We start from the raw sequence: 23,559 nt of genomic DNA on the forward strand, positions 1-23,559 counted from the left end.
GTGAAGTAAGACGTAGTGAAAGAGCAAAGTGGAGTGCGGTAAAAGTCTTATAATGCACCTGGCGATATTATAGCTATATCAACACCCTCTTATATGGTACACTCACACGGGATCATGACGTAAGACGATTTTTCGCTAACGATCGTGGAGAGGTGATCTAAGCTACCAGTGGCGTCGTAAGTATTTTTCAGTTGGGGGGGGGGGGGCAAACTGCTGTCTTGAAAATAGACACGGGAATGTAACATAGGTAAGATAATACGAATATATGTTTGTAGTGTAACAATAATTTGATTTGATTGGTTAATAATAATAATAATAATAATAATAATAATAATAATAATAATAATAATAATAATAATAATAATATAGTAATATAATAATATAGTTGTAAACAGTGTCGTGAGAGTGAAATTTCCATCTATGAGAAGCATCTTAGTTTACATCTTTTAATTAATTAATCCCGTGTCAATTTTGTGCTGGATTTTCGTCTGGTGCAGAAATTTTCAATCACTGAAATCAGAATTAAAAACATATAAAATTGTAAAATTTGTACTGTTCACAATGACTATTTGTAAGTACAATTTTCACAATTTTATATACTGATACATATTTTTTAACTGTGTTGGACGTGGTCATACGGACACTATTAAAGAATCTTAAAGCTACTTAAATCATTTGGAAACGAGGAAATTAAAAATATATTTTTTAAAAATCCAGTTCTAGTGTTACAGTACACTGTAATATTAGAAATTGCTATTTAGAACCACAAACTTTGTAACACTTTGTAGTAGAAAGTAACTTGAACATTATAAATCAGGCTACATAATCAAGTAAAAAATAAGAAAATATATTTTTTTTCTACCTATTTGATTTTGTGCCAGAAATGGAATTTTCACTAAAGATTTCATAAAATGTATATAGAAAATTCAATTACACTAATAATAATAATAATAATAATAATAATTTTATTGTCCTTGAACCAGTTATGGCAATAGACAACGTCAAAATATACATCAAAATTACAATGTTAACTTTCACATTTAATTTGCGTAAAGTATTCATCTAATGAATAAAACGGTCTTTCTATTAGCCAATTATATAATTTATGCTTAAACACATTCATGGGACTTGAAGATAATTCACTTGGCAACCCATTATACAATTTTATGCCTATTACATCATAGTTGTTCTTCGACTTATTGAGTCTCCTATATGGTACATCTATGAGTTTATTGTACCTTGTATTGTACGAATGCAAGTTGTATCTGCACTGTAATTATCCAGAGTTATTTGTATTTTTTACTACAGTTACTTCAGAGTGTCCAGTTTGTTATTACATTCCAAGGATGTTATAAATAGAGGATCTGCCCATATGTATCTTCATCCTATTAAATCGGTGAAGCCAAAAAACAACTGAGCATCGGAACGTCTGTTTGGCTACTTTCGTTTCTGCCATCGTCTGATTGGCTACTTTCGTTTCCGCCATAATTGTTGGCTCAAAACATTGCGATCCTATTGGGCGGAGTGGGCAGAGTAGGGGTGGCGAAACTGTGACGTATGGCTTCAAGATTTTGTTGTAAGGGCAGATCCTCTATTTTATAAGATCCTTGTTACATTTATCTCTCTTCCTAATCTCATTATATTCACTTCACTTCACACTAATAAAGTACGACACAGTTAATAAGGATTAATTCAAGTTTATATTGAATTTTAAGTGCTATTTTGTAATTTAAATAATTGATTATTGATTGATCGCATAACATTTTCACTTACGTAATTCTACATTTATTTCTTTTCAAAATTGACCAAAAGTATCTCTTATTTCGTTTGTCTTTGATGTGCATACTCTTGCAATGGTGTTTAAATCTAAGTCTGGACGCTACACATATGCAACAATAGCAGGTGAGCCAATCTTTCCTGCGTCATGGACGTCCTCAAATATGCCTTTAGACGACGCAAATAGCTGATTGATATTTCGCAAATTCTCAAGAAGCTAGCATTGTGAGAACGAAAGTCCGTAGACGAACAACTTGGTCGAGAAGGCTGTGAACAGTTGGGGTTTCAGTACTAATAGTTTTTAAATATTCTGGTGATCGTCAGCAACTCAGTCGTTATCAAAGTAGGTGGAAGCAGCCTGAGCTGAGCTCATAATCTATCCAGGTTAAAATCCGACGCATGAACTCCCAATTCCTGCTTCAAATAATCTCTTGAGAGAGGCCCACCAGCACATATAGCTCCTTCAAAGTATCTTGTAGAGTTTTATGAGTTGTTTGAGGCCTGGCTGATTGAAACGACGCTACACGTCATTCAACAAATAGTCAATGATTTCGAAGTACATTTTTGGAAGATCTGATACAAGATGTAGGGTAAATGCTATAGAAGGATTATCAGTCTGCTCCAACCTAATTGGTGTTCTGTTTGATATTGATGAAGTGGGCAATTTTAAGTGTAGTCTGTCTGCATTTTCCTTTGCTTCCTTATAGATGTTTTCAAATGCACTGTCCGTTCGTAGGTTTCTCGGAGTGTCCTCTAGATAGAATCGCTGCTGCTCTTTTAGCTCCAGAAACAAAAACTTCAGAATTTTGAAGCACTTTCGCCAGTTATTCGCAAGGTACAAAAGCACGTATACTGACTATCAGAAAAAATGTCATTCCTATTTTATTCATTCTTTTCAAATACTCATTTAGAATTATTTTTGATCATCATTTAGACCACTTATATTACTGATGATTCTTTTCCAAGTGATTTGAATTTGTTTGTAGTAGATTGAAATCTGATTAGAGATTTCCGCCTAACACAGCAGCGAGTAGGACAAAGAGGCAGCAAATGTTTAGGATTATTTTCGTTGATAGTTTTACAGGGTTCAAGAACAATGTTGGCTATCGTTTGGCAGAATCCAGGTTGATGTTTCAAACGTCTTTCACTATGGCCCGTACGTCACACAAAGATTTGCATTTTCGTGCTACTTCCTGCAATGGAAGATCTAATGCATGATTATTGCAATGAATGTATACAGCTTTCGGATGTTGAGTCGAAATTATCTTCTGAACACCATTCACTCGTCCTGACATAATAGCTGCACGATCATGACACTATTCGCGTATATTTTCTGCATTCAGGTTAAGTTTCGTTAGAATATATTTGATCGTGAATTCTGTTTGTGCAATGTGGGGTGATCATTCCCATAAATATTTTGTTGGGTTTGATGAATCAGAGTCAATACAGGGTACACAGAGACGACTGTTCTTTCTTTGAAATATCAGTCGTGGAGTCGGCTATAATTATATAAAATGCAGACTCTTTAACTTCTGCCACCAAGTCTCACTATATTGCATGTCCCATAATTTTTAAAATTCCATTCTTTCAATCAGCACTAAGCCAGTTATTCCGTCGATTAATCCATTGATTGAGAACAGGCACATCCATTTTTCTTTCATCCAGGAGCGACATCAAATTACCCGTACTATGCAAATGTCCACTGATTGCTTGACCACTGCGAGCTAAATATCTAAGACTACTAGTTATTATAAGCAGTGACTGTCTTCCTTATTCTTGTTTACGAACTTGGTTTGAAAGGAGAGCTGAAGCAGATGTTGTGTTTCTGCACTCATATCTTAACCCTTTCACTACCACTGGGACATGAGTGTCCCACGATACATTCCCAGAGGACCCGTAGTAATTTACCGCATGTTACTGCTATGAATTGGTGTTCCACTAGTAAAGAGAAGCCTGCTAATGGTTTACAGAATTGACATGAACATTATCAAATAGACAGTAGTGGGAGTGAACGTGAACAATGAAAGTGAGGAACAATGTGCTAGTGATAAAGCAGTGGTTGCATGTTCCGTCATTTGGAAAAGGATGCCGAAATGTAAAATATTTGTAATCATATATACGACCCAATTTTTTTTGACAATATACCATAATCATTACAATATACCAATATCATAATTGAAAATAGAAGATGATCATTCATGTCTCTACCACTGGGACATATAGGTCCCACGTAAAAATATCAGTGGGATACATATGTCCCACCCTTCCCACGTCGAAAAACGAAACGGAGAAAAATGTTATATATATATATATATATATATATATATATATATATATATATATATATATATATATATATATATATATATATATATATATTGTACAACTTTGTGTATTTTTGTCTCATATAAGAAAGAGGTAGAGCTGTTAAAAAGAGAGTCCGGAATCGAACTCCCACTACCAGTTTTATTATAAAATCCACTATAAAGTATTTGTACAAAATACTATACAATTTGGTCTCTATTTAAAAAGGTAAGTAAAAGGTAGTCTTTGACCGAGTGGTCGCAGACAGGATCTCCAACAGAGCCCCGTAGCAGGCTAAGAGGAGTGGAGTTAAGGAACCAATGCTCCGTAGCAAGCAGAGGCAGGTTAAATTGCCAACAGAGCCCCGTAGCAGGCTAAGCCAGGACATAGGATAGCGTAGTCCCGTAGCAGACTAGAGGCCTGGGGTTAGGTTACTCCAAGAGTCTCGTAGCAATCTAAAGGAGGGTCACCAGAGAACTGGTACCGAGCTGGATTCTTCTGTCCAATTTATAGCGTCCCTTGGGTGGCGGTGGCGCTGCTGCTTCAATTTCGTCTTCTGCTCTGTAGGAGGGGCTAAACGACTTCTGCAGGTGATAGCAGGTCCCGCTGGTGGAAGTTCCTCTTGAAGCACGTGGTGGTGTTTATAAACACTTGATGCGTGTATTTGTTTGTAAACAACTTCACATGTAGGGATGCACGCGAGACGAGACTCAAAATTTTATGCGAGACGCGAGACGAGACTAAACCATGCGAGACGAGACGCGAGACGAGACTTGGTTAAGTCTCGCACGAGAAGTCTCGCGAGACTTCTCGCAGTCTCGCAACATTTATGAATTAAATTTAATTGTATATTTAGTGATTTTACATTTATTGAGTTTTCTAAGTTGAGCGTTAATGTCTCCAGTAACAAAAAAGTGATTGGGGCAATAGACATTTTATGAGATTTATTATTATTCAAGGTTGATTTTCAGAATTAAAGCCTTCTTTAGTTTCTAAACATCATTAAAACAGAAAAGCTTTGTAAATTGGAAATTTATTACAGCATCGACTTAGGACTTTATTTTGCGACACAAACACATACACGCAGGCGCGCACGAATACATGAACTTCTGTTTTTGGTCTGAAAAGCGAATAAGACTCCCTATTGCTGCGAAATGTGATATTCCTGTTGTTTCTGTCTTTTTCACATTACTGCTAGCGATTAATGTTGGGGGATGGCGGGGAAATTCCCTCTCGTTAAAGTTTATCCCCGGTCCGGCTCGCAGAAATAACAATATTTTTACATGGAAGAATAAGTATTTTTTTCTATATATTTATCAAAAACATCCCCCTTCAGTTCGGAAGATTAATTCAAACACTGGTTTGGTAGGATGGCCCTATAGGTTTGGTGGGAGATGGTAGGAATGGTCCTATATCTGTCAGTAATTTTATTTTCTAGATATGGCAACACCATATAAGTTGAAAGCGAAAGTTGATAAAATGCGATAATGTAACATTGCTATAAGCGCGAACGAACCAAAAGAATTGGGTCGTATTCTATTGTGAGGAGTTCTTTTGTTATCTACAAGCGCTTTTGGTGGTATAAATTCATCTTTATAATGGAAAATCACCCTTCAAGGAAATGACCAAAACGTGTAAATGTTGATAGTGGCGACGATATTCTAGAAGAGCCAAATGGGGACCCAGTTGAAAGTGAAATGGATTCAGGTACTGTTTCTGCAAGTTCGAGTCTTGATCCATCCGAAACAGCAGGGCGTAAAAGTAAGTTCCAGGATTACTTTGAAATTGCGACGAATGCTGAGTTGCCTACTTGTAAATTATGTAAGCCTAAGAAGATAGAATTGAAAATGCATTCTCATATAACGCGGTGAAGAAACACGCAAAATATTCACAAGAAAGAGTACGCGATTCTCTACCCCGACAGCGACAAAGATCAGAAGAGTAGCTGCAGGAAGGAGGATATAACAATATATTTCCCTCAGAAGAAGGAAACTAAGGTAAGTGCATAGCATACTTGACAGTGTCTAAAGTGTTGAAAATTAATTATCACTATTCCCCGCGGCGAGCCATTGATATAATTGTTATTAGCATATAACATAATTATGTTGTATATCAGTTATTTAGGTTAGTATATTAGTATATGTTATCCACGAGACCGTTCACACAAGTAATGTTATTCCTTGGTGGCTGGTGTAAAGGGAGATAGGCGACAATAGATGGCAGCACTGTTCTCCTACACAAGTAACGTATTTTTATATTTTCTCTGCTGCTTCCACAAATTTAATGCTAGAGAGTTTAAACGTTCTGAAAAGAAAGTTCAAACCTATTCTAAGGGAACAATCCGTGTCAATTTTGGATATTGTGACATTAGAGCATTCCTCGGACTAGAAGCAGGCAAAGACAAGGTTGAAATCCGGTTAAATAAAGACGAAGAAATTTACATATAGATTACCACATTGCGCTTCGACAAAGCCGACTGGCCAGGATATCGAAATTACCTTAGTAGCATTTTTGCAAACTCAACTCTATCAGAAACGGAGGAAGATCTTCATAATTCTACAGCACTCCATGACGCTACCAGCCGTTTTATACCGACTAGTACATCCCATAGTTATAACCCAACGCTCCCCCCACATTATTTACCACTTATCAGACGTTCACGAGCACTCTACAGAGATTACAAACGTACAGGAAATCTAGAGTCATTGCATTTACATCGTCAATTTCAACGCACAGTTCACAATTATGTTAAAGCATATAAACTCCGTCAATGGATAAAAGCTTGTAATAATTTGGGAGACGATGGACATCCATCCAGATACTGGAACCGTTTCAACGTGCTTACTGGTTGCAAGACCCACACTACCTATCCTCTCCTAGAAAATGAAAATCCTCTTCAGACAGATAAAGAAAAAGCAGACGCCTTCGCAACCTATCTACAATCTATTTTCACGCCGTCTGAAGCAGCCATTTCTCGCAGGCATCCCACACATACCTTTAACATAAATTCACCAGAACTTCAATCCAGCACGTCTGATGTTTTACCCGACCATCCTCTTGCTACACCTACCACTGTAACATATATCAACTCCGTCACGGCTCGCAAACGCAATACTGCCCCTGGTCTGGACTCAATCACTTACCGTCATGTCAAAGAAGCGCCTCTCGCCTTACTACACCTTTTAGCAACTATATTTACGTTTATTCTCCGCACAGGTTATCTTCCCCTCAGTGGAAGACTTCCAAAACACTCATGTTTGCTAAGCCACACAAACCACTAAATTCCGTATCATCTTACAGGCCCATACAATTAACTCCGACTTTCAGCAAAATATTGAAACGCATCCTTGTCAAGACTTCACACTCACTTAACAGCGAAAAATTTGCTACCTTTACATCAAGCTGGTTTCCGACCAGGATATAGTATTAACGATCAGTTACTTCGCCTCACCAACATGATCACTAATCATTACAATTCTTCCAAGCCTGCCTGTTTAATTTTATTCGATCTCGAAAAGGCATTTGATAAAGTATGGCACCTGGGACTTTTATTAAAGCTTCTGTCTTTCCGTCTTCCTATCACGTACATCCGCTTCATCTTTAATTTTCTTTCAAACCGCCTGGCTTACATCTACATCAATGACAGTGTCTCTTATCCTGTTTTTCTTCATAGCGGCGTTCCGCAAGGCTCTGCCTTGTCCCCACTGCTGTATCTGCTTTATGTCGCTGACATGCCGTCCTTACCGCAAAACATTCATACTTTTCAGTACGCCGATGACACGGCTTTCCTGGCGTTAACGAAAACTATCTCTCAAATAAACAATGCGATGAATGAAGCTATCCGTCGCTTTAGCGATTGGTGTCGGACGTGGAGCTTAACAATAAACGCTACTAAAACTCAGGCCATAGTCTTTATTCCATGAAAACGTCGATCACGAGTTCATCGAAACCCAGCTCAGTAGTAACAGACAAACAATTCTACAGGTACCGTTAGGTAGTATAATTAATATAGAAAGTAATGGTCTGTGTTGGCAGTCGGTTGGGTTAGGTTATTAGGGTTTGATGACCTGGTTACGTGTATTGGAAAGTTGTTATATTTCTGTTTTTAGTTGTGCTGACATGTAAAGGTCATGTGTTCTTTTTCGAGTTTGTATACGTGTCTGTAGAGACTTTATACTGGGTATTTTTAAAAATAATAATAATGGAAATTTGAATTAAATCTGTTGATACGTCATTTTGTATCACTTACTTCCGTAGTAGTGATTAAATTAATAATATTGAATAGATTACACGAGCAATATGTGAGAGAGAATAAAAGATTACACGAACAATATGTGAGAGAGAATAAAAGATTACACGAACAATATGTGATAGAATAAAAAGATATTATACAAATGGATTTAATTTAACCTCTCGTAATAAATTTACTCGAGAAATATATATAACTTGGAAAAATGAAATATTTGAGTCCCACCTGTTAGGCTAAAGGAGATGGTGATTATTTTATTTGTTAAAAATAAGAAGCTCAGAACACTTATAATGTGTGATACGCACTGGGATCGAACCCGGGACCCTTAGCACCAGAGGTGAACGTTGCATTGTACTGGAATTGAACCCCATGACCCTTAGCACCAGAGATGAATGCTGTATTGTACGGGGACTGAACCCGTACCGCACCACCGGTGGTGTATATTGTATTGTACTGAGAATTGCAATAATTGCATGTAAATTGGCGAGAAAAAAACATATGGGAAATACGAAGTGTGTGTATGTATGATTGAATGGATTATTTATTCATCGTTTTATTGATTTGTTTATTTATTATAGTTAACTTCGTGTTTACAGCCAAGTTTGAAATACGGAGCGAGTGAATTGTTCTTCCGTCTCTGAGAGAAGGCTGTCTTAGAATGAACAGAGTTTTATTTTTGTAAATTCCATTATTTCCGGGTCGTTGCCTTACACGCTTTCACCTTGCTTACGTTAGAACTATGACTTGTGACACGCATGTATAGAGTGTCAATGCACTTTCTAATTTTATTTCCGCTTGTACTGGAATAACCTTAGACACTTTCTCCCTCGACCATGAGAAACTGTCTGGCAACATACTGAAATATTTTTCCATTAACGATGTTTGTCACTGCGATACTTATCGGCAGTGATGAAGAAGACAGATAGAAATTTTATGTTTCTTCCCCCTTTAGAAGATGTATTTTTGTGGCAATATCTGATTTTTGGCAGAATATCTAATATCTGATGAAAGTTTTACATGTAAGCATTTTCCTTAATTAGATGAAAACCGTACATAGCCTGTCCTGAATGTCGATCGATCGATACCCTCTCTGAATGAGATTTCTCCAGCGGTTGACGAACTTGAAAATAAGAAATTTTTAGATTTCTCGCTGTGGCAATGAATGAATAAACGATGTTAGCGGACATGATGACTTTATTTATTTATAATTAATGAAATCGGGTTGAAAACCCGGTGAAAACATGATGCTTGGGGGAGGGACATAATGAAATCCTTATATATATATATAGTATTGAAATAAAGTTCGTTATTATTGTTTTTACACAGTTCCATAGTGTGTGTGTGTTGATTTTTGTGTGTTGAACTTTTTTGTGAGTGATTTAACAGAACGAACTCTGATTTTTTTAAGGTGAGAACTTTTTAAATGCCATGTATTATTCACTTAATTATAATGAAAGTTTTTTTGAATAATTACTGGAAAACTACACGATTTGCTTCTGAGAAACATTATCCGGGAAATAAACCTACGACCATTTTTGTAATCATGCAAGAGGGACATTATTATTATTATTATTATTATTATTATTATTAAAAGCTCATTTTTTATTTGCATTTTTTCATGCTTGGTACACAAGCTAATATCAGCTACGCTGCGATTATTTATTTTCTTGTTTGTTACACAAACTCGTTTTTAAAATATTTTATTGGTTTGTGTTATTTTATTTTATTGGTTCGTGTTATTTAAAATAACACTCGTTTTAAAATAAGAAGCTCAGAACACTTGCAGTGTGAACCTACAAATAAAAGGCCTAAAGACGGGCCATTTACTTGTAGAGTTTTATTTGCTTAATTATAGGATGCTTAATTACAATATGTTTGATTCATTTGTTACGATTTTTAACTGTTATACCGATCACTTTAAATCAGTTATACCTAATATATATATATGTACGTTGTACAGATGGGACTTGAACTGTTTAAGTAAGCTCATTTGCCAATAGATGGCATACTACTACGCTTTGGTAATACAACTGATAATCTTTTTAAGAACGCAAATGTTTGAACTAAGACTAGTATTTGCAGAAAGAAATGTTTTAGTCTTGGGGGCGAGCGCTTTTCCCCAACATTATTGTGTTTTAATAGTAAATATTACTGAATGTTAGCCACATAGCGCAAACAATAGCTTTAATGTCAAGAAAGAAAATTTTACGGAACCCCTAAATACATTGGTTATTGAACACTGTCTTTTGACTTGAAAACCTGTTGTATATCCGCGAAGCAAAATGAAATGATGTACTCCTATTTGTACCATGTCCCTCCAACTAAGTGGCTCTTGCCTGCCAGATAGATTGCCTAGATTTTAGCAGTATTGTATTACAATGAAGCAAAATGAAATGATGTACGACTATTTGTAGTATATTTTTACAAGTAACGGGAGCCCTTCCCCCATTAGTTACGGGTTCCTCTAGATTTTAGCAGTATTGTATTACAATGAAGCGAATTGAAATTATGTATGGGTATTCCTATTTGTACTATATCCCTCCAACTAAGTGGCTTTTGCCTGTCAGATAGATTGCCTAGATTTTAACAGTATTATTTTATAGCAAAAAGAGAATTATGTACGACTATTTGTAGTATATTTTTACAAGTAACGGGAGCCCTTCCCCATTAGTTACGGGTTCCTCTAGATTTTAGCAGTATTGTATTACAATGAAGCGAATTGAAATTATGTATGAGTATTCCTATTTGTACCATGTCCCTCAATGAGGGGCTTTTGCCTGTCAGATAGATTGCCTAGATTTTAACAGTATTATAGCAAAAGAGAATTACGTACGACTATTGTAACACATAGCTATAACTGGCGGGGGTCATTTTCCTTAGTTATAGGTGACCCTAGATTTAAACAGTATTGTATTACAAGGAAATTATGTAGTCCTATTTGTAGTATAACTGGCGGTTCCCTTTCCCATTAGTCACAGGGTTACTTAGAAAAAAAATGAAATGAAATTTTTGAGTCCCACGGTTATGCCGGTTAGGCTAAAGGAGACGGTGATTATTTTTTTTGGTTCGTTTCTTATTTTTATATTCTCCTAATAAATTAGTCGGAGCAAATTGTATTTTCGAACTTGCAAAATAAATCGTTTGCTGTGCAAACTCGTTGTTAAAAATAAGGTGTTTGAACTAAATATGGGAGCTAAAATAAGCTCTTAAAAGTATATAGGAAGTGGGAGGAAACGGGAGAACCCCCGAGAAAAACCCATGGACACGGTGTTATTCACCACAAACTTACTTAGCCTGGTATTGAACCCGGGACCCCAAACACCAAAGGTGAACGCTTTACCACCGAGCCACCGCGGCCCCCAGGCTTACTTAGATTTTAACAGTATTATATTATAGCAAAAAAGAGAATTATGTGGGGCTGTTTTTTTTTTACCGGTTGAGGGCATGTTCCCCATTAGTTAGTTCTTACAATTGTGGGTTTTTCTGAATAGGTAATAACATAATGATGATAATTATGTTCAACTGAAGGTCCATATGTGTTGGTGGGTCCCCCTTAGGGATTTGTAATATAATGAACGTTTGGTGGTTTACTGATAGAAGAAGAATTAGCTATGCCCTCACAAACTATGTTTTATTAACAGAACACAACTGCGAGAAGGGTTTTTGGTACTTATTTAATGCTATCAGTAGTATTTAATGGCTAAAAAGAAATATATATATCATACTTTACCTTTAAAATATAAATATATATTCAGGACTAATAACAAATACGTCAACACGATGCACGGGTTAAACTAAACTAAAGTTAATTTAAAAGTTCTCCGACAGATGGCATAGAACCACAATTTTCTATTATAGTTGATTTTGTATTAAAGTAATGAAAACAAATGATTGAAGAGAATTATATATAATAATTAGTATGGGTTATTCGATGAAAGAAAGAAAAAAATAAGTATAGAAGAAGGAATGTAATTTTACTGTTTTAATATGGTTATTGAAAACACATACACAATCTTATTTTTGTTTCTTGTTGAAAGAATATTTATAAGTTTAAAATTGATATAGAGATGCATAAGAAAACTGATATACATTTCGTTTGTTCATTTATGATCGATTCAAGGTTTGAACTAGAGACAATGCTTATATGACGCGAACTTAATCATATATTTTATTTTTAATAAAGCACTTTGTTTGAGTTTGTCCGGGTGGAAATTTGATTTATATACAGTGAAAAATAAAATAATAACTTAATTTGTTTAGTCCGTCAGATTTAAGGGAAATGGCGTGAAAGATATATTTAAATATTGCAGAATACATTTGAATGTGGGAGAATATTTTATAGCTAACTGGATTGGAGTAACATTGAATAAAACCCGAGATTAAATATAATATTTATTATTGAAATTTAATTTCCGACCCTTTGCAGCGTTGTTGTTGTTGTAGGGCATTTAAGAGTGGTTTGTTTATACGCGTAAGCGCACCTGCGATTTGAACCCGTATGCCGCTGTTAAGGTGACTTTGCTTATACGCGTAGGTCCGCCCGGAATTTGAACCCATGCACTATTGTTAGGTTTACGCGGAAATTAAACCCGCACGCCACTGTTAAGATAACTTTGTTTTTAAGCGCGTTGGCTTGCCCGGGATTTAAACTCGTACCTCAGTGTTAGGTTTACGCGGAAATTAAATCCGCATTTTAATGTTAAGGTGACTTTGTTTATGCGGGTAAACCTGCACGGGAATTAAAATTGTACGTCTTAGCACGAAAGGCAATAACATTAAAAATTATGACATGCGAAATTTGTAGATGAGATGTCAAATATGTTTACAGTAAAGATGATGATAACTTTAGTGAATGCGGTAACATGATTTTGTTTGCACCAAAGGCAGAAGCATTAGGGGTTAGAACATGTTGAACCATTACAAATTAAATTGCGATTCCTTTTAACAAAATGCAGCATTCTTAACGTGAAACTTTTAGGATACAACCGGAAATTGAATTCATGTTTGTTAGCAGCGTTTATTAAAATATAAGAACATACTGTAAGATTTTAATAATAGTAGCTTAATTTCAGTTAACCAAGGCGTTCAGCAGCATTGGTATATGAAACATGAACCTATTAACTAATTAACAATTATTGGAAAATAAACTTGAAAACTTCGAGACGTATGCTATTGCCTAAGTTAAATTGATTTTGAGTTTGATGTTGTTTAGTTCAGTAGCATGGGTTTATGAGACGTATACCTACATAAAGTAAATTGATTTTAAGTTGCTATCCCGTTCAGTAGTATGGGTATATGAGACGTGTACCTACATAAAGTGAATTGATTTTAAGTTGCTATCCCGTTCAGTAGTATGGGTATATGAGACGTGTACCTACATAAAGTGAATTGATTTTAAGTTTACTGTTTTGTTCAGTAGCATGGCTATATGAAACTAGTATTTTACCACCACCGGAAATTAAATCTGGGACAGTTTGTACCAATAGCGTGATTATTAGCGTTAAGGACTATGTTAGGCTACACAGGATCACTAGACATGATTTAAGAGTGATATTTTTTTCTTATAGGTTTTTCAGAACAAAAACTGAAAATTAAATATATATTTCACACAGATTTAAAACTTTGCTCCGGGAAAAATTTTTTAGCACTAATTGGAACCATAAAATCCACACCGGAAACCAAACATAACTTCTCACATAGCGGTCAAATTTTTGTGAAGTTAACCCCTTTAAAATTATACATAAGTTGTCCAAGTTAAACAATGTAATTGAGTTTGTGATTAGAATAATAGAATTTTATAATTGTAGATTATAATTGATTTCATTTTGGTGAAAATAAGTTGTATTAATAATACTTTTCTTTATTTTATTTTAGAAAGATGGAACCGCAGCCAAGCACTTCTGCCGCTGAGTCCTCCTCCTTTTCCTACTCCTCCTCCTCCTCCACCTCTTCGTACCGCCACATCCAGTGGTTTAATAAGATGGAAGAATTATTGGATGTGGTTGAAGGAAGGAAAAGAAGAAGAAGAGAGGGGGAGAATAAGTTAAGTAAAAACAAGCAAAAAAGATATTTACCAGTGGTGGATGAACTACCAAAAGAAGTAATACTGGTGGAAGAAGTGGAAAAGATACCAGCACCGTCATTGGAACCAATGGTAGAAGAGGAAGTGATACCATTGAGACCAATAGCAGCACCAGTGGGGGAGGGTGGAAATGATGATTTATTGATATTAGAAGATGGGGAAGACGATGTTTTTATAGCCGCGTATAATAAATGGGAACGACTTCAAAAAATAAAAAAACTAAAAGAAAAATTTTTTGTAAAATACTTGTAAATATAATGTAAATAAATCATGTTTTTTGGGTGAATGGGTAAATTTTGAGTTTCCTTTCCTTTGAATTTTTAAAACCTACCTAACAAAGGTCATAAAATGTCTAACTTTTTTTTCCGTGTCATATTGAACTTATAGATACCTTTTATTAACAGTAACGTTTCGAAGCATAGAAAAGATATTTTCAGAATAAGAATTGTTGTTAGAATTTTTAAAAAACCCAGGAAAAAATCTTTATGCTTTTCAGTACGTTGCACTATTTAGTTAACAGTTTCAATTGAAAAGATTTTAATTATGCTATCATAACTAATTTGATTTCCCTTCAGTATCAAATTGTACTTGAGTTTTCCTTTTATTTTTAATCAATATACATAGTTGTAGGGTGAAACATGCTTAATGAGATATTTGCTGGTGTCCATAAATAAGAATTAAAACAACAACAACAACATTTTTCGTTTGCTAATTAGTTGTTGCTATTAAATGATAGTATACTGAAAGAAAAGTCTGAATTTTTTTTTCTTTTTGATTAAATCCGTTTAAGATGAGTGAATGAATTTATTTTATTCTCTCACTTGTATAAGATGTTCGAAGAATATGTAAGAGAATAAAAGATACTTTCCTAATAAATTACTCAGAGCAACTTATTTTATGAAGACAAGATAGAGAATTTGAATACTTTTTCTTCTGTGAACACTAAAATGTACTTGGTAGCAGGGAACATACAATAAAATCAGTTTTTTTTATTCCTTAAATAATTAACTAGGTATTTCTTTTGGGTTTGAAGCTGTGGATTTGCGAACCACGGTATTGTATATAAAATTTTGTGCAAAAACACAATAATATCCAACTATTTAAGGTAAATATAAATAAAGGGTTTCAGTGTAGGATGATATGTATGTTAATTGGCATACCATTATCTATTTGGATGAAATGGAGTCCCATACACTTAGGTCATGAAGATTTGTTGTGTCTTAGACACTTTATAAAAAAGCGGCCCTGAGAAACACAAATACTTGTCATAAAATGTTCAAATAATTGGAGCATCCTAGGATCGACCCCCAAGCACTAAAGGTGAGCACTAACCCATCGCAATCCCCAAAGACAAAAGAACTTTAGTTCAGTTTAGATACTTAATGCTGCCATCAGAATATTTTCTTTGTGCAGCATGGAATCGAACTCTGAATAATTGTAAAGATTAAATAGCAAATTGTTTCTTAGAAATAAAAATTATTTACTTACTTACTATGGTATCTGTGTACGCTTAATTATGAAATTATTTTGAATAATAAATGAAATCTGTGAGTCCCACGATTATGTCGGATCACTTTAGAAAAGGTTATGAAATTGGTGGAATAAAGAAGAAGTGGGAGAACACGTTGTTTGTTCAGCACAATTTATAAGAAATAAATCCAAACTTAATGTTGTCATAAAAATGTTGAAATAATTGATGCAAGCGGTAATCGAACCAAAAACCCTAAACAGTGGAAATGAACGCCTTACCACTGAACCCTTATGGATCCGCTATGAGAAATGAAATAATTAATGTAAACGGTAATCGAACCAGGAATCCTAAGCAGTGTAAATGACTGCTTTATCATTAAGCCATTATAATCCTATATCGATAAATGAATACCTAATGAAGAAAAGTCTAACTGTAGAAACCAACTAGCATTGAAAAAACTAAACATTGAAACTTTGTCAGCATAGTAATCCATATAATTTATTTTATTTTATTGGATGCTCAAGGAAATTGTATTTTCAAAAGTGTTAAAATTGAATGTGAATCATGGGAGGGACCTGTTATGAAAGAATAAAAGTTTGGTCTCGATAAGAAAACAATAGTGAACTATGGCTAACGTACTTATAGATTTATTATCAAATTTTTGAAAAACTTTGAACAAATCTTTTCTGTTTTGAACAGTACATAAGTAAAATTAATGAACAACTGTGTGTCAAATAAGTAAGATTAATACATACGAAAAGATGGTTGTTTTCAAGAACTTGAACTGAAAATTGCTTCTACCGGCCTTCTTTTTTAAAAAACAAATGGTGAAATGAAATGATAGAAAAAGCTGGTAGATTAAGTTTAGTTGACCTCCCCTTTGAACAGTAATGGGTATTTTATATATATATATATATATATATATATATATATATATATATATATATATATATATATATAATCTCTCAAAGTTATTGTTCGTGAAAAAAGTGTAAATAAAATGATGATTTTCTACATGACTGTGGTCTGTTACCACCGATAACATGGACGCTATCCGCTTAGCAAAGAGGAGGAGGGTCATGTTGGGAGATTGAATCTAATTCAATACAATAGAGATATATAACCTAACGCATCGACATAAAAAACCTGTTTGAATAAGTAAATGATCTTTGAATATATGTCATATAGACATGAAAAAAGAATACAGACAAATAGGGAATAAATCAGTGATTACTTGTACAAATAAATTTTAGTTTCATGAAACTTCAGACATAAGAAGAAGTTTGTGAAACAGTTTATTCTCCTTTGCCATTGCAAACTTGGTGTTAGTTTTTTTTCTTTCCTAAGCTTTTAACATATAGCATACCTGATGAAAATTCACAGGAATTTCTAGCACTGATCAAATACATAATGTAGGCTTCAGTTTTAACATATATTCACAACTTACTGCATGGATTGTCTACAAGAATCCTTAACATTTGCCGAATTTTCGATAGCATTTTGTTTCTCTCTATTGTACGCAATACTTTATCTGTAAACATATTTAGCGAAAGTTCAATAATTATTGTCTTATGATAACAACAGTAATAAATTTTTCAAGTGTTGAGTATTCTGTAGATAAGATAGCACCACTCGTTGGTAAAAGTTGTCACAAAAGGAAGTAATCCATCATGTCTTAAATGTAAAATAACCAAAAGTATATTAAAAAAAAGGATTTAAAAGCATTATTTATCGACACGTTGGAATCCAACAGGCTAATTAAAAGACAAGTAAATACAAAAGGAGCTATTGGGGGTTCAGGTATCGTGATTTCTAATTATTGCTTTCAATGTTAGTATATAGAAATTCAAGCACGCGCAGTAAACGGTCTGAGTGACTTTGTCGCTTGTAAAACTGATGCAAAGATGAAATATTCAAGCTAATTTGGATAATAAAAGAATAGTATCTAAAACTAATATGGGGCGGAAACTATGAGTTTGAGGTTTACCTTAAACTTGTTCAAACCTGTTTTCATTGGTTAATTCAAACATGTCATTACATCCCACGGTGAAAAGTATAAATACCGCGGTTAAGAAAGCGACATATAAATATTGTTGTACTGGTTGTAGTCGATGAAAAGATTTCTTCTTCTTTGTATGGTGGTCAATGAAGATATTTGTGGCTAGTGTTTTTTTATTTTAGTTTGATCGCTTCATATTAATTTAACCTCTCGTAATAAATTACTCGAACACTTACAGTGTGATTATTTTATTCGTTCGTGTTATTTTATTTTATTGGTTCATTTGCGTAGCAAATTCAACTTATTTATTGGATTGTATGCCAAAGCATACTCGCTAGAGCAACTACGTTGTGAACTATTATATAATTCGTTTACTCTGTCGAACTGAAAAATGTCTAATGCTGAAAACGTATTGGTCTGTTTCTGCGATAATATTCAAATAACCATTCAGTGCTTAATAAATGCTTCTCAAATGTGGGAATCTAAAAGAAGAAGTATGTTTCTTTGCAGTGGGTGTGCACATGGATTGAAAGACGCAATAAACCATGACTGTATTCTGTTACATAAAAATATATTGAAAACAAAAGTACTAAGTGTTATTATGGATATGGACACACAAAACGAAATTTGGTATACGTTTCAAAAAATGCACGACAATACTTTTAATAAATTAGAACAGTTTTTTCATATATATGATGATGCCATTCATAATGATACATTTGTTAATCAACTGATAGAAATATTTTTGCAGAAAGATTTTAAGAAATTCTTAATTTGGAATGAAAAACAAAGTGATAGTGATAGTGTTTGTAATTGAAAAAATATGAAGACGTATGGATGAAAATGTTACTCTTCTGTAGGTATATTACATGTACAAACTGTAAAAAGGCACAATTTGCCATGCTTTTTTTTCTGTGAACCTTACAAGTAAATCTTACTCAAGTAAATATCTAAGAAAAAAAATAGTTACTGTGTAGTGCAGTGCAGTGCTATCATACTAAACATTTCTTCAAATATTTATGTAAATGAGTTGAAAACTAATTAACACAATACAAATTTTTTTAAAAAAATCGTGTAAAAAAACCAATATAAACTAATGAAAGATGTTTCATATTGCTGAATAAATGAAGACTTTATACAAGCTTCATATTGCTGAATAAATGAAGACGTTATACTAATAATAATAATAAAATCGGAGATTTTTTTATTGTACTTTTTGCAAACAATATTCGCAAAAGCCTTCGGCTCCCAAAAGTTTACGTACACTAGTTATTAATTGGTAGTGATTATCTTTTGTACAGTAAATATATTTGCTTACCACCCTTTATTTCTGGATACATTCCATAAAATTCACGACTATTAAGTTTCTTTTCAAAGACAATGATTTGGTACTTGGGTGCCAGGTATTGTTGAAATTTTTTCACATCATTAATAGTACATCCATTTCGATGCTCAATAGTAACATTGACATCATCACACAAATCCTTAGTCTGCTTCAACAATCGGTTAGGATTGTTTTTTTAATTTATACATTTGTTCATATTTTTGATCGGCCCTAGCCTTTTGAGGATGATAGTCTTAGAAAGACATTATATGTCCTTGTTTAATGGGATGGTACACTTTTCCAAAAGAGTTGTATATTCCTCATATTTGCCCGATCCACGGGTTCGACACCTTCCCTTGCGTGGATTAACAATGTGGATCTTACAATCCACCTTTTTTCCTCTTCCTTTACGGAGATGCACCTTCGATTAAAATTTTCTCATTGCTATTGAGGGTATTTTCCACTATGGAGAAGAGGGCCTCCGGGCTCAATTCCTTTTTTAGGACGTCATGTTATGTACATTGTTTTAAGTTTAAGGTAGTGCTTTCGATAGTTATTCCTATATAGGTGTTCTTGTCAACATCCCTTTATTGTATGGGTCATTCCGAAATCAAACAGATTTCGTATATATTTTTCCGGATCTTCGATTCCATACACTTAATGGTTATTTCTGCCCCTTTTAACCCAAAGTAAACATATGTTTATGATATACTCTTTACTATTTCAAATTCTGATGCATCCATTATCTTAGGTACTTTTTGAAAAACCCATTTTAGTTCTTAGGTTCCCCAGAACTAGGAGAACTTGGTCGTGGTAAGCTTGCCTAATAGTAGTTTAGCATTGTCCTTAACAAATAAGTGAGCTGTTTTACATCCTGCTTGAACTTTTTACAATCCTGATTTTTTTATATCATCTTTGTGGAAAAATCCGCACTGGTATAAATCAGAAATATCAGCAGCGGTTTCACAGGATGCCAAAATAACATCCTGTCTTCCTTTAAATTGTTTTAATAACTCTGTTAACATTTGATAATATTTTTCATTGGGTACACGCACACCCTTAGAATAATAACTATCCACCAAACGCTTCCAAAAATTCGTTTCTACTCAAAACTACGTACATGCACCCATTGCTATGAAATTTATCTACTATCATTTTCCATCTGTAGTAAACAACTTCGGATGCTTCATATCCGAAACGTTTTGCCATGATTAACAATTGAGTTAGTTCGTTTACATTTGTAGAAGTCATCTGTAATCGAAATAATGTATTCTTCTAATGAAATAATAATAATAATAAAAACCAATAAATTTGTCTATTTCCCACCGCTCTTTTACTTCGTTGGTTAGTTCACCCAAGTAGGGCTCTAATGTAAGCGGAAATTTCTCATCACGGTGTTGTACAAACATTATGCTGACCGTGTCACAGTACAAAACATTTTTAGGTCCTACTAATGTCAATAGGTCATAAAGTCGAAGCCTTGCTCATAACGTATTGAACGCCACAAGAACAAGGTTTGAAAATTTCCATGGTTTGTTCTTATTCTATGTATTGTGATACGTAAGAATAAGATGTTTATCTCCAATGGGTAATACGCTTTGTACTTCGTATTGTTGTGCCCATAGATAATACAATCACGAATTGCAACAAGTCCGTTCTTTGTCCACATTTTCCCATAAAGCGAATTAAGGAATATCTTGGAGATATACCTCAATCTTGGGTTCTTCCTGATATTGCTATGATTTAATTGAATGCCCTCATGGGCATGATACTCTTTAATGTATTTTTGTTTGTCTCCTTTGGTTTTGCACCAAACAGGAAATCCTGAAGATTCCTGCTTCATTTGAAGGAAAGAATTCACATAGTCTTTAAACAAACTATCTGAATTACTAAGTTTGTAAGCACATGAATTACAATCCAATTTTGTTTTCTCTGATATCATAATTTATTTATTTATTTTTCAATATATATATCGTTTGTACCAAGATTGCTTTAGCAAACACTAAGTGTTAGTAAATGAGTTACAAAGTATGAAATTGTTAATATTATTATTATTTTCATCCCTAACAAATCATGTACATGTCTATTATTACATATAAATGTTCTAATGATATAATAATGGTATGAAAAAAACTTTATATAATCACACCACAACTATTTCTTTTCACGATGTATTTAGACATAACAATATAAATTCTATGCGTGCGCATACTCGTACTAGATTTTCGCGCCTGTCAGATACATGTGTATACTTGTACTTGGTCTTCGCGCATGTCAAATGTGTATGTATACTTGTACTTGTTTTTCGCGCATGTCACAATATAATATAAAAGCGCGCATGCGTATAGCTGTAGTAAATCATATAAAGGAAGTGATACGCTGTTACAATGTACAGTCAAAAGCAATCTGTTTCCGCAGTTAAAAAGCAAAAAACAAATTCTGGTTCTTCATTTCATAATAATAAAAAACGAAAAGGTGAAATTGAAACCAATCTTTCTTTATTGCAAAGTGAATGTGTAAAATCTAAATACATTTCACCGCGTGAAAAACGTTTTCAACTTGAAAAACAAAAGAAAATTATTCTTGTACATCCAAATGATCCTGACATTCCTGAAGAAGACGCTGAAAAATATAGGATTATTTATCCAACACAGGAAATTACCATAGACGATGCTGTGTATAGACGAAATTTCAGATACCCAAATGAAATACCCTTTGAAGAGGAAGTTGTAGTAAATCAAAATACAATTTCTAATGATATTCTGATATTCAATGGTGTGAAGTGTGGTTGTACTCCTAATGAAGTAAATGAAGTTTGTGTAAAACAGTTACTAGAAAAATATAAACTTTCTGAACCATTACTTTGTGAAGGCTGTGCGAATCGTAGTGAGAAAGAAACTGATCATAAATGTGTGAGTGAAAGTGATGAAGAATTAAATACTATTGTGTGGAATTTCCTAATCAAGAAATCAACACGTGATCAAATATTAAAACATTATCTAAAGATTCATGTGAAATATATAGATGTAAACATTATTCCCCATCTTATAAACAAATTTAATTATTCATATCAAGAAATCACGTTTAATGATTATCATATTTCTGACTTAAGAGAAGCATATCTTGAGTACGTTAAAGATATGTATCAACAATCCAGACTGTGAGTACCAATGTCGTTTCCTAAATACATATGACAATTGCGAATATCAATGTTCTTCTTTTTCTATAAAAGAACAATGTGTATTAATGTGTATTGATCGTTGGAAACCACCACGAGAACTTTTGTGTTATGGGTGTTTTCAAAACAAGAGCAAAATAGAAGAACACGATTGTACTTTAGACTATAATATGTTATGCTATAATGCATGGCGTATAATGGTAAGCACACAAACTTTTGATGATTTATATGAAGAATTTGCAAGAGTGCATTGTGATACTGAAATTGATGATTGGAATTTACATGGACATTATATAACATTTTATTAAACAAAGATAACATTCAGTTAATTATAGAGTTATTCCTAGTAAAAGATTTACATTATAATATGCATAAGAAATAGTAATAATGGAAAATAAAAACTCTTCTGGTAATCAATTACAAAATAATAAAAACAATGTGTATAAATTAACAAAAGCAAGTGATAAAAGACTTTCAGCAATAAATTGGCCAGTATGTAATTGTGCATATACTAATATAAATATAGATCGTATTAAACAATATATCAAGGAATGTATCTGTATGTAAACTATATATATATTATTGAAATTTGTAAATAAAATTTTTTCTCATTTTATATTACATGTTTTATTTATTTCCTTACACATCTTATATATTTTACTTCAACGCGAAAATTTTTCAATACACTTACAGTGTAAAAGTAAACTATGTTTCAAATATGATTTACAATTTATATGTAGGGAAAATTCTTTAAAAATTTTTTCATGAAATTAGAACTTTAACATGTGCATATAACAAAAATCCGTATGTTATGATTCGCCTACATAAAATTTGTTTGTGCATTTTATATTGCATGCATGTGAAAAACGCTTTTCACATTTTTTTTAGTTTACGGTTTTGCATTTTCACAACTTGCATTTTCATTTTGACAACTTGCATTTTCATTTTCGTAACTTGCATTTCTAAAAATTTTTTGAAAATTACATTTTCGTAACTTGCAGTTTTTTTTGTTTAACAAGTTACATTTTCACGTTTGACAAGTTGCATTTTCATTTTTTTTTGAAAATTACATTTTCACTTTTAATTTTGTTCAATCACTTCATATTTTTACGGATCGCTTGGTGTACAAGTTCAGAGCAGCTACGCTGCGATTATTTATTCTCTCGTCTGTTACAC

Source organism: Thermobia domestica, chromosome 3 (assembly GCF_964235325.1).
Source record: "Thermobia domestica chromosome 3, izTheDome1.hap1.1, whole genome shotgun sequence".
Taxonomy (NCBI): domain Eukaryota; kingdom Metazoa; phylum Arthropoda; class Insecta; order Zygentoma; family Lepismatidae; genus Thermobia; species Thermobia domestica.